Consider the following 12,329-nt stretch of genomic DNA (forward strand, 5'->3'; position numbering starts at 1 on the left):
TCAATGTCATCACGACTTTTACAACTACAACACCAGACTCACCAATAAGTTATTTCCACAAATGACAACTTCAAATAAGGCAACTCAATAGTCAAATAATTAACAAGGTGTTTACCTCGAAAAATGGGTGCAACAATTTAAGATATTTTGTGGTTTTAAAGATACGTGATATATTCTAACACTAGTGATTATACAAGTAATATTGAGCTTAAGTAATAAGAAATAGTGAACCAAATCAAAGTTGTTGGAACAGTAGGGGCCTCGAGCTCGGCTATCCAGGGACCTCGAGGTCAGCTAAGGCCAATAAAGTATGAACAATAAAGTAAAGGCAATAAAGCTGACGAATAATTGGAGAGCACGTTAAACAAGAGAAGAATAGAATGTTCTATTGCAATGAATGATCTGATCTCTTACAAAGTGATTGGGGTCCTCTTTATATAGGAGGAAACCCCAATATAGTACATTCCTCATTACAATAAAGAATCCTATTGGTACAGGTGAATAACAGCCTAGTACGGACCTGTACCATTTTGTACAAATCTTATCCTTTAATTAATGCCCTCGTCCACATGTCCTTGAGAAATTCCCGCTCTTTCTTGATTGACTTCGAGATTGTACTGCACTCGGTGTAGGCCGTGTAAGGCCTTCGATCAGCTTCCTCGGGGTATATGTCCCTTGGCCGGATCTGACCTCTACTTCGAGTCTCTCGGACTCAGACCCATCGATTTAAGACTTCAAAATGATGCTCCTCAATTTTGACCATATACAGGTAGTCCCCGCGTTTCTTAAAATGAAATGATATGAGATAATTTGAGCCTCGATTTCCCCAAACCCTTGCAATGATGTCATGGATGTAACGTAGGCGCTTGATGTGACCGACAATTTCATGTCAGTGCGCTTCCCTAGGAAGTCAAATACGTTTCAGCCTTTGTCGGCCACTTGCGCCGCCGGTTCCGCCGTTGGCTTTCTATAAATAGGAGACTGCTTTGCTGGACAACAACTACACTTATTCCTTCTTCTTCTACCTTTAGTCCTTTCCCTTCTTTACTTCTTCCTTTAATCACCTATTTCCATGGTTCAAACCGGTGGCCACAAGGTCACATGGCAACGACTTTACCAGTTATGCCAAGGTTTCCTTTTTCAAAGCTTCGGCTCGAGACAATCGAGAGAAAGGAACCGGATCTCTTCTGTATCAGAAGATACGCCAACTTTACACTGCTGCTCATCTCTCTTAACTTCAACCTTGTGTGGCGCTTCATTCCTTTTGCTTTCCATGGACTATTATCTACTGAATTTTGCATCGCACATCGGAACAGAGTTCCGAGGATGATCATTCTTGGACTGTTGCTCATGCATCTTGCAACCCCTTTTGGTTTTTTCCCTTTTTCTCGCTCTTTCTTGATGTATAGTAGCCCAAACTTTTAACAGAATGCTCGATCTCTGCTGCTCGAGATATAATTACCCTTATCGAGGGCTTCCTGTCCCTTATATACGTTCTCAAAGATCTGGAATGGTATCCCCGAGAAGAGGATTTCCGGAGATGATGCTCTCGAGGTCACGGCCTTAAAAGTGAATTTGATCTTTAGATTTTGTTTTCGCTTCTTTGTTCCCGTGTAAGTATCCTTCGTGGGTTCCATAGTCATACTTTGTAATCATTTCTTGGAAATATATTAAAGGATCTTTTTGCATCCCTTTCGGCCCATGCTGAATTTTATTTTGTTCTTATTCGTAAAAGACTCGATTTTATAATTTCAACGACTATCTCAAATATCGAGCTTTAGGACATAATATACCCTTAGGTTTTTAAACGATCACTACAATACACTTCGAGGTCTTTGGTAATCCTCAAGCGAAGCTTGAAGGTGAACTTGGAACGTCAGGATTCTCGAGCCCGAGTTAGGTGAGAACAAGGTCTCGAGATAAAAATAATCCTTAGACCTTTTCGTGGTCCTCGAGTGAGAATTTGCTCGAACTTGAATAGCCCTTGGGCTTAGTAGTCGAGCGAGCGTTTGTTTGAACTTGAAATAAAGATAGCTCTTAGACTTTATGGATAGTTCCCGAATGAGCATTTGCTCGAATTCGGGTAGCCTTTGGGTTTAGTAGTCGAGTGAATATTTGCTCGAGCTTGAAATAAAGATAGTCGTTGGGCTGTATAGTCGAGTGAGGATTTGCTCAAACTCAAAGTAAAGTTAGCCCTTAGGCTTTATAAATAGTCCCCGAGTGAGAGTTTGCTCGAACTCGGGTTAAGATAGCCCTTAGGCTTCATAGATAGTTCCCGAATGAGACTTTTCTTGAACTCGGGTCAAGATAGCCCGTGGGCTTAGTAGTCGAGCGAATGTTTGCTCGAACCTGAAATAAAGATAGCCCTTGGGCTGTATAGTCGAGTGAGGATTTGCTCGAACTAGAAGTGAAGTTAGCCCTTAGGCTTTATTGATAGTCCCCGAGTGTTTGCTCGAACTCGGGTCAAGATAGCCTGTGGGCTGTGTAGTCGAGTGAGGATTTGCTCGAACTAGAAGTAAAGTTAGCCCTTAGGCTTTATAGATAGTCCCCGAGTGAGAGTTTGCTCGAAGTTGGGTTAAGATAGCCCGTGGGGTGTATAGTCGAGTGAGGATTTGCTCGATCTCGAAGTAAAGTTAGCCCTTAGGCTTTATAGATAGCCCCCGAGTGAGAGTTTGCTCGAACTCGGGTTATGATATCCCGTGGGCTGTATAGTCGAGTGAGTATTTGCTCGAACTCAAAGTAAAGTTAGCCCTTGGGCTTTTTTAGGTTGGCCCTTAGGCTCTTTAGTCGGCCCTTAGGCTCTTTTTAGTTGGACCATAGGCTCTTTGAGTTGGGCCAATTTGGCCTCTAAGAACGGCTATAATTTTTCCCCCTTTTTGGCTAAAAGACTTGGTGACAATTTTTCTATGCCTTGGCATGTGTTTTCATACCCGTTGGGTTTTTCGAAGGTTCGACTGATTGGAACCTCGTTTGTAATTTGATATGCAACGTTAATCAAATACCTCTTGAGGTTTTTTCGAAGGCCGATGTTATCGAAGCCTTTGCATTATTCGAGGGCTGATTATATCGAAGTCCCTTATAATTTGCTTTTGCCGAGGGTAGCCTAATTTAACCGGTTTTTTCGAAGTATTTGAAGGCCTTTTAGTTTCATGGCGGAAGTCGGACGTCTCCGAGCCGCATTATTTCGGCCGTAGCCTTTTCATGTGACCGTAGTCTTTTCATGTAACCGTAGTCTTTTATATGGCCGTAGCCTTTCCCCGAGTGTGATGGCCTTGGCCTTAATATCGAGGGGATGCCTTTTTGAGGCCTTGTGAGCTCGATGTGCCTCTTTGAGGTCTCATAAGTTTGAGTGTGCCTCTTTGAGGTCTTATAAGTTCGAGTGTGACTCTTTGAGGTCTTATAAGTTTGAGTGTGCCTCTTTGAGGTCGTATAAGTTCGAGTGTTCGATGACTCGATGTGTCGATTGTCGATGACAGTCCCCAAGTATTCGGGTGCGTTCGGGGTTCTGGCCCTTGAGCCGCTAAATGTGAAAATGGTAGACTTCTTTGAGGCACAGAGTGTTTTGATATAATAAGAATGCTTCTTCAAATAATGGATACATGCGTACATGTTTTGCCGCTGGGGGCTCGACTGTTCTATATGGACACGGTTTATTCGATCATTTGACCTATTACAACATTCCCCTATCGAGTCCCTCCTTCGCATGGATTGCTTTCTTCGAGAATGCATCCTCCTAGGGTGATGCCCCCCAGTGTTCGAGGTTGATTGAAAAGAAGCCTTGAATACTTGTAGAATATTCCTTAGGTAGCATATAGGTATTGCCTCGTTAAAAACCTTGCCGGTAAAACACAATCTAAGGGAAAGTGTGCAACGCAAGCTTCGAAACCCCAGGTCTTCGATCTGAAAGGTGCTTCGATGTTTCCAAACGAACACCTGCAAGGAGTTAGTTTTAAATACAAATGAAAAAAAGGGGAGAAGGTCATACCTCAGCAGTAATAGCGTTTGAGCAACGATACATTTCAATATATTGGTAGTTGCTCGCCTCCCATTGTACTAAGTTTGCAAGATCCTTTCCCTATGACTCCGGGGACACGCTACGGTCCTTCCTAATCAGGGCCTAGTTTCCCTTTTATTGGGTCTCGAGTGTTGAGAGTGAATTTCCTTAGGACTAAGTCCCCGACTCCGAAATATCGAAGGTTCATCCTTCTGTTGTAATACCTTTCGATCCTTTGTTTTTTCGCGGCCATTCAAATTAATGCGGCCTCATGTTTTTCATCTAGTAGTTCGAGAGAAGTGTTCCTAGCTTCGTGATTTGAGTCATTCGGTGGCTTTGATTTTATCGACGTTGATCTCGATTGTTCGATACCATGAAGCCCAAGATCTTGCCCGAGTCGACTCCAAAAGCGCATTCCTCGGGGTTGAGCTTCATGTTGTACTTTCTTAGGATATCGAACGTTACCTGCAAATGGGTCAAATGGTCCTCTGCGCGCAGGGACTTACCATTTCATCAATATAAACTTTCATGGATTGGCCTGTTTGATGTTCGAACATCTTATTAACTAGGCGGTTATCTGTGGCTCCTGCATTTTTTAGCCCGAAGGGAGTACCGTACTTCGTGATGAACGAGGTCTTTTTCGGGTTTATTTGAACTTGGTTGTACCCGGAGAAGGCACTGAGAAAAGCGAGAATCTCGTGGCCGGCTGTAGCATCGATCAAACGATCGATGTTGGGCAATGGGAAAGAATCTTTAGGGCATGCTTTGTTCAGATCTTTGTAGTCTACACACATTCTAAGTTTATTCCCCTTTTTAGGGACTAGCACTACCTTAGCTAGCCATTAGGGATATTTACTTCCCTAATGGATCCCATCTTGAGAAGTTTGGTTACCTCTTCTTTGACGAATGTGTGCTTTACCTCGGACTAAGGTCTCCTATTTTGCTTCACCGGTTTAAATTTGGGATTGACACTTTAGTCGATGGGTAGTTATCTCCAGTGAGATCCCTGTCACATCTTAGCGGGACCAAGCGAAGCAATCAATATTATCGATAAGAAACTGAATGAGTTTTTTCCTGAGTTCGAGGGTTAACTCCGTCCCAAGGTATACCTTTTATTCCGGGAGATGCTCGATTAATATGACCTGTTCGAGTTCTTTATCGTAGATTTTGTTGCATCTAATTCCTCGGGGGCAATGAAGGTTCGGGGGATGAGGAAATCTTCTCCTTGGTCCTTGGCCATCTATTTATCGAACACCTGTCCCTCGAGCTCAACTGAAGGCACGGGCTGTAATTGCCATTTGGCCGCCTGTTTGTCCTTCGACTTTTCCTATGATGACGCTGATACCGGTGTCAAGTCGTGTGTTGCAAACATCTCCTTAGCTGCATGTTGCTCTCCATATACTGTTTTCATGCCATCCTTCGTTGGGAACTTCATCATTTGGTGGAGGGTCGACAGCACCGTCCTCATGCTATGGGTCCACGGTCTTCCGAGCAAAGCATTTTATCTCATGTCACCTTCAATGACATGAAATTTGGTGTCTTGTATGGTTCCGGCCACGTTGACTGGGAGGATGATTTCTCCCTCCGTTGTTTTGCTTGCCATGATAAAGCCTTTCAAGAGCCGAGATGCCGGTATGATTTGATCGAGCAGCCCGAGCTGCTTCACGACCCATGACCTGATTATATTTGCCGAACTACCTGGATCCACCAGAACACGTTTAACATGAACTTTATTTAAAAGTATATAAATTACTAGTGTATCGTTCTGAGGTTGAAATAAAGCCTCGATGTCTTCTTCGCTGAATGTGAGGGTGTCCTCGGGCATGTAATCCCAAGTCCATTTTTCCCTTGTGATGGATACTTAGGTAAGTTTGAATATTGGTCCCTGTGGGACGTCGACTCCACTGATGATCATGTGAATGACATGTTGAGGTTCTTCAGATTCGTTCTTTCTGCCTGCATCCCTTTCCCTTAAGTGATTCTTAGCCCGATCACTTAGGAATTCTCGAAGGTGGCCCTCATTGAACAACCTAGCCACTTCCTCATTTAACTGCCAGCAATCCTCTGTTCTATGACCATGCGTGCCATGATACTTGCATATCAAGTTCGGGTTCTTTTGGGAGGAATCGGTCTGTATTGGCCTGGGCCACTTAGTATCTTTGACTCTTCTTATAGCTGAGATGATCCCTGACGCATCTATGCTGAAATTGTATTCTGATAATCGGGGAGCTTCGGCGGGGTAGACGTGCTTATCGAACCCGTTCATGCCCATGAGTCCCCGAGAACCTTGGTCAACTCTTCGATCACTCCGAGAGGTGTTGTGGCTCGGGCCCTTGTTTCTTCGATCATATGGTTGATACCGTTCTTCATTGAATCTTAATCCCCGGTCTGTGTCCCTTGGGGGCTTGGCTGCAAATCCGTTTGGATGAACTGATCCCGAGAGGGCTCCCAACTGGTCGTCCTCGACCCTAATTTTTGACTGATAATGATTGTGCAAATCCAACCATGTCATAGCAAGATATTCGATCAAGTTCTGCTTTAGCTGTCGAGATGCAATCGAGCTTCTTCCATTCAGACCTTGCTTAAAGGCCTGAACGGCCCAGTCGTCGAAGATTGGCGGCACTTCCATTCTTTCCATTTGAAATCGGGATATGAACTCCCTCAGCATCTCGTCATCCCTTTGTTTTATTTTGAAGACATCTGATTTTCTTGTGGCCACATTTATGGCCCCGGGGTGTGCTTTTACGAAGGCATCCGCCATCAAAGCAAATGAGTCAATGGAGTTAGGAGCTAAGTTGTGATACCAGATCATAGCTCCTTTTGATAATTATGCCCCGAACTTCATTAACAATATTGACTCGATTTCATCATCGTTCAAGTCATTTCCTTTGATTCCACAAGTGTATGAAGTAATATGTTCATTAAGGTCAGTTGTTCCATTATATTTCGGTATATCGGGCATGCGAAACTTCTTGGGAAAGGGCATCGGAGCCGCTCTTGGCGGGAAAGGTTTTTGTATGAATTTTTTGGCATCTAGACCCTTCAAAACTGGAGTTGCTCCCAGTATTTGGTCAATCCGGGAGTTGTAAGTTTCCACCTTTTTATCGTTGTCTTCTATCTTCTTTTCTCCTGACTCGACTCTTTTAGTGAGTTCTTCGAGCATTTTCATGATTGTGGGGTCAGTCCTCGAGCCGCTCTCATCGGGCCTTTCTAGCATTGGTTCATGCCGTGTGTTCACCGGTTCGGCGGGGTTAGGAGTTCTGTTCTGACTCTGAAGTTGAGCGATGGCAACTTGCTGAGCTTGCAGCATCTCGAATATCACTTGGAGGCTGACTCCTCCTTCTTCCAGTCCCCATGCTTCCTGGCCTCCGGCTCGGGCTTCCCTGTGTGTGTTTCTTGCGAGGTCTGTGCCTGAGTCCATGATTAGAGCGTTGTGGGAGCTGATATCAACTGGCTCCTTATTTGGCACTCCCTCAAGATTTACGGGTGGTACACCGACCCCTATGCCGCTATTTTCTCCTAGACCTTCATCCTCGTGAATGGGTGCATTCTATGTGCTAGGTATGATTAAGCCTGAAATAAAAGAATCTTTGAAAAGAAAAAGAGTGAAGAATAACGTGTGTTATCAGAAAACTAGCACTAAAATAATCACTATTATCTTTAGCCCCACTGTGGGCACCAAACTGTTTACCTCGAAAATGGGTGTAACAATTAAAGGTATTTTGTGGTTTTAAAGATACGTGATATATTCTAACACTAGTGATTATACAAGTAATACTAGCTTAAGTAAGAAGAAATAGTGAACCACATCAACGTTGTAGGATCAGTAGGGGCCTCGAGCTCGGCTATTCAGGGACCTCGAGGTCAGCTAAGGCCAATAAAGTATGAACAATAAAGTAAAGGCAATAAAGCTGAAGAATAATTGGAGAGCACGTTAAACAAGAGAAGAATAGAATATTCTATTGCAATGAATGATCTGATATCTTACAAAGTGATTGGGGTCCTCTTTATATAGGAGGAGGAAACCCCAATATAGTACATTCCTCATTACAGTAAAGAATCTTATTGGTACATGTGTATAACAGCCTAGTACGGACCTGTACTATTTCGTACAAATTTTATCCTTTAATTAATGCCATGGTCCACGTGTCCTTGAGAAATTCTTGCTCTTTCTTGATTGACTTCGAGATTGTACTGCCCTCGGTGTAGGCTATGTCAGGACTTCGATCAGCCTCCTCGGGGTATATGTCCCTTGGCCGGATCTGACCTCTACTTCGAGTCTCTCAGACTCAGACCCATAGCTCGATTTAAGACTTCAAAATCATGCTCCTCAATTTTCACCGTATACACAAGGCAACAAGGAAACAATAACTTCAACAAAGCATGTAAGGGAAAATAACAAGTAAGAGATGGGACAAGTATTAACAATGTCAAATAAAGCATGTAAGGATGAATTAACAATGATGGACACACTATGTTGTGACAATTCGATTAGAGGCATGAAAAGAATCTACATAGCTCAAATCGGTCAATAAAAACATATAGCCCGTGTAACCACTTGTCACCTTGCATACACGTCTTTCACGTACCACAAATGACAAAAAAGAACTCCAATCCTAAGGGAAAATCCCCCAAACAAAGTTAGGCAAGATACTTACCTCAAATACACTAACTCAATACACTAGTAAGCCTTTTCCACCAATATCCAACTTCGAATGGCTCGAATCTCGCAAAAATAACTTTATACCATAAATACAAACCATAGAAAACTATTCCGGATAATAAAATTGCAATCTTTAAAGAAAATCAGAAAGTCAACCCCAGGCTCGCATCTCGGAACCCGACCAAACTTACAAAATACGAACCCTAATTCAATAACAAGTCCAACCATACTAAAATTATTCAATTCTGACCTCAAACTGACCTTCAAACCCTCAAAATATAACTTATGAAGTTTTCACAATTTTTCCTAATTTTTCCAACTAAAAACATTAATTAAATGGTAAAAACAATGGTGGATTCATGTATATTAATCAAATCCGAGTTAAAATCACTTACCCCGATCAACTCCTTGAAAATCTCTCCCAAAATCGCCCAATACTGAGGTCTCTAACTCAAAAGATGAAAAATGGGAAAAAACAATTGATCTTCCCCCTTTCATCCGAGTGATTCTGCTTCTGCGGACCTACAACCCCTTCTGCAGCTCCACACCTGTCGAAAATCTATCGCAGGTCCGGCTTTCACTTAAGCCCAGGAAAATCTGCTTTTGCGGACACAAATACACATCTGCGTTTCCGCTCCTGCGGACATAGGAGCGCTTCTACATGCACACTCCTGCGGACATTGTCCGATTCTACGACCCCAGGCCATACTTGCCCTATCCGGATCTGCGACTAGTTCCTCTGCACTAACGAGCTCGCAGATGCAGAATATCTTCGCATCTGCGGTCGATTCCAATACCCCTAGAACTTCACTTCTGCGATCTCTCCAACCACACCAACATGTACGCACCTGTGGCCAAGCCCACCGCAGGTACGATGACACCAAAACTTCAGCAATCAACTAAGTCAAAAAATGATCCTGATTCAAATCTGATTCACACCCGAGGCCCCCGGGGCCCTGTCCAAACATACAATCAAATTTTAAAACACATAAGGGGTCTACTCAAGGCCTAAAATCACATCAAACAACATTGATTATATGAATCGCAACCCAATTCAAGCATACTGAAACTATGAACATCCAACTTCCAAAGCTAATGCCGATTCATACCAAACCAACTCTGATTGACCTTGAATTTTGCGCACAAGTAATAAATGATACAACGGACTTATTTCCAACTGTCGGAATTAGAATCTAAACCCGATATCAATAACGTCATTTCTCAGTCAAACTTCTCAATCTTCCAAGCCTTCAACTTTCTAGCTTTCACCATCAAGGCAAAATGACCTACAGACCTCAAAATCAATATTTGAACCGGCTCCTGAGTCCGAAATCACCATACGAAGCTATAGGAACCGTCAAAACTCCATTCTGGAGTCATCTACACAAAAGTTAAACTCCGATTAAACCATTCAACTTAAGCTTCGAACCTTGGGACTCTGTGTCCCATTTTACTCCGAACCTCACCCGAAACCAAACCAACCATCTCGGCAAGTCACATAACCACAATATAATATAGAGGAGGCAATAAATATGAGAACATGGCAATAAACTATGTTAGTTGTGTAACCATGTGATTTTGGAATTATATGTCATACAGTGTCCCTATAAGTGGGATTTATGGCTCAGTGAGTGATTGGACGACTATATGATGAATATGATATCGCTGCGGGATGTGTTCAGATGGCTTGGATATCACGAGAAGGGTTTGCTTGGGATATGAGAAGGACTATTGGGTGCTTGATTTCTATCTTAATGTGTTGTACATGCCTGAGTTACGAGTGTGTTAGGGATCTTTCAGTTGTTCATTTGTGGAATGAAGTGTGTTCTCATGTCTTGTTGACGAGTTCATACTCCAGAAGAATTAGCGATTGCATAGTGGTTGTGTCCATGAAAGGGCATATAGAGATGCCAGGTTGAGGTTAAGAAACTGGGTTATCTCCTATGGGATGTTCTAAGGTTGTGTGATTCTTATAATGGTTATGTGGAGAGTTTCTTTCTACCAATGAGTTACATGTGTTGCAATTTGATTTTGGACCGCTTGAGGAAGTTGAATCGACTGTCAAGAGGATGAATGAGAGCTCATCGGGTGATTTGAGGCATTCTACGATTTGTGTCACATGAGCTTATGAAGGATTTAGTTGAATTACAGTGCGGGAATATGGCAATTATGGAGTAAGTGTAATGTGAGTTATCGGATGTTTTTTGGTTCCATGGCTTCGAGCCAGATGGGGAATTCTGCTATCGATGATTTCATTGCATGGTTATGTGTTATGCTAGTTTTGGTCTGAGGTATACATGCAGATCAGTTGTGACTTGAAGAGGTTGGTTTCGAGGATGACTCGAGTAAGGAAATTTCTGGATGCATGATGTGTTATACTTTATAGGGAATACTGGAAATCTTGGAATGATTTGAGTTTACTATCTATGGTAGAGGTAGTGTGCATTGAGTAGGGATTGACTCGGTTGCTGAAAAGTGGGGTTACTTCTTATGTGTTTGTGCGCTGGTGGAGCAAGGGTCGTTTGGCTCGTATTGGCGGTACATTGGAGATTTGAACAGAGTGGATTACTCTCGAGAAGGTTCTAATGGGTTCAAGGTTCATATGTGGCAATTGAGGAAATTCTAAATTTGTAAGTGGCTAAGATTTTATATTTGCATTATATGATGTCAAGACTCGTGGTGTTTCTGTATCCTTATTGATTCAACATTTCAGTATCAGATAGGTTAAGGAAACACCTTTATATTCGCATAAGATATCTTTATATTGGGTATCTAGGATGCGGTATTGTTGGGTGCTTGAGAGGTAATGATGTGGCTTATGGGCTATAGGGTGACGTGGTTTTATGCTAGGATCTCTTGTGGTGAGCTTTGGTTAAGGAAAATGGTGTGATAGCAAGGAAAAGTGTTAACTTGAAGGCTATTCGGAAGGAGCTCGGATAAATATGACAGCTTGGTAGTAGGTTGGATCAACACAGTAATGGATATGATCGATATGTTTGGTTCTTATGACACTACCAGAAAATGGGCCTATGAGAACAGTTATTTTGGCAACGGTTTGTAAACCGTTTCCATAGAGTAGATATAGTAACGGTTTCAACCGTTACAATAGAACTTTGGGTGCTATAGCACACTTTAGACACAAAATCATTGCCATAGAGATTTTTTTAGCAACGGATTTGTAAACCGTTTCAATTGATATGTATATTGGAACGGCTTTGGCAAAAAGATTTCTATGGGAACGGTTATTCATTTCCCTCATTTTTTCCGCTAAAATTCACTGGCCCGCCTATCATTTTATATTTTTTTTAACTAATTTAATAAAGTTAATAAAATAAACCCCACCTCCACCTCTAGTACATCGACACATCCAAACTCCCCTCTCTCACTCCGCTCTCTGAACTTTTCTTTCCAAACTCCATTAATGGCTGAGTTTTAGGTTTAACAAATCTTCTCTTAGTCAATTTTCAGATTTACTTTGTCACTTTCACTCTCTCTACATCTATGCAAATACCTCTTCATTTGACCACCAAAATCATCAAACCCTAGAGTTCCCAAAGCCCAAAATGTGTTGTCCTTCACCATTTTCCGTCAGTCTTTCCGGCACTTCTCTGTAGGTTTGCCGGTTACAAATCCAATGAACTCAGATATCCACTTCTTCAAGGACAGTTTCTA

The sequence above is a fragment of the Nicotiana attenuata genome, unplaced genomic scaffold (assembly GCF_001879085.1).
Source record: "Nicotiana attenuata strain UT unplaced genomic scaffold, NIATTr2, whole genome shotgun sequence".
NCBI lineage: Eukaryota > Viridiplantae > Streptophyta > Magnoliopsida > Solanales > Solanaceae > Nicotiana > Nicotiana attenuata.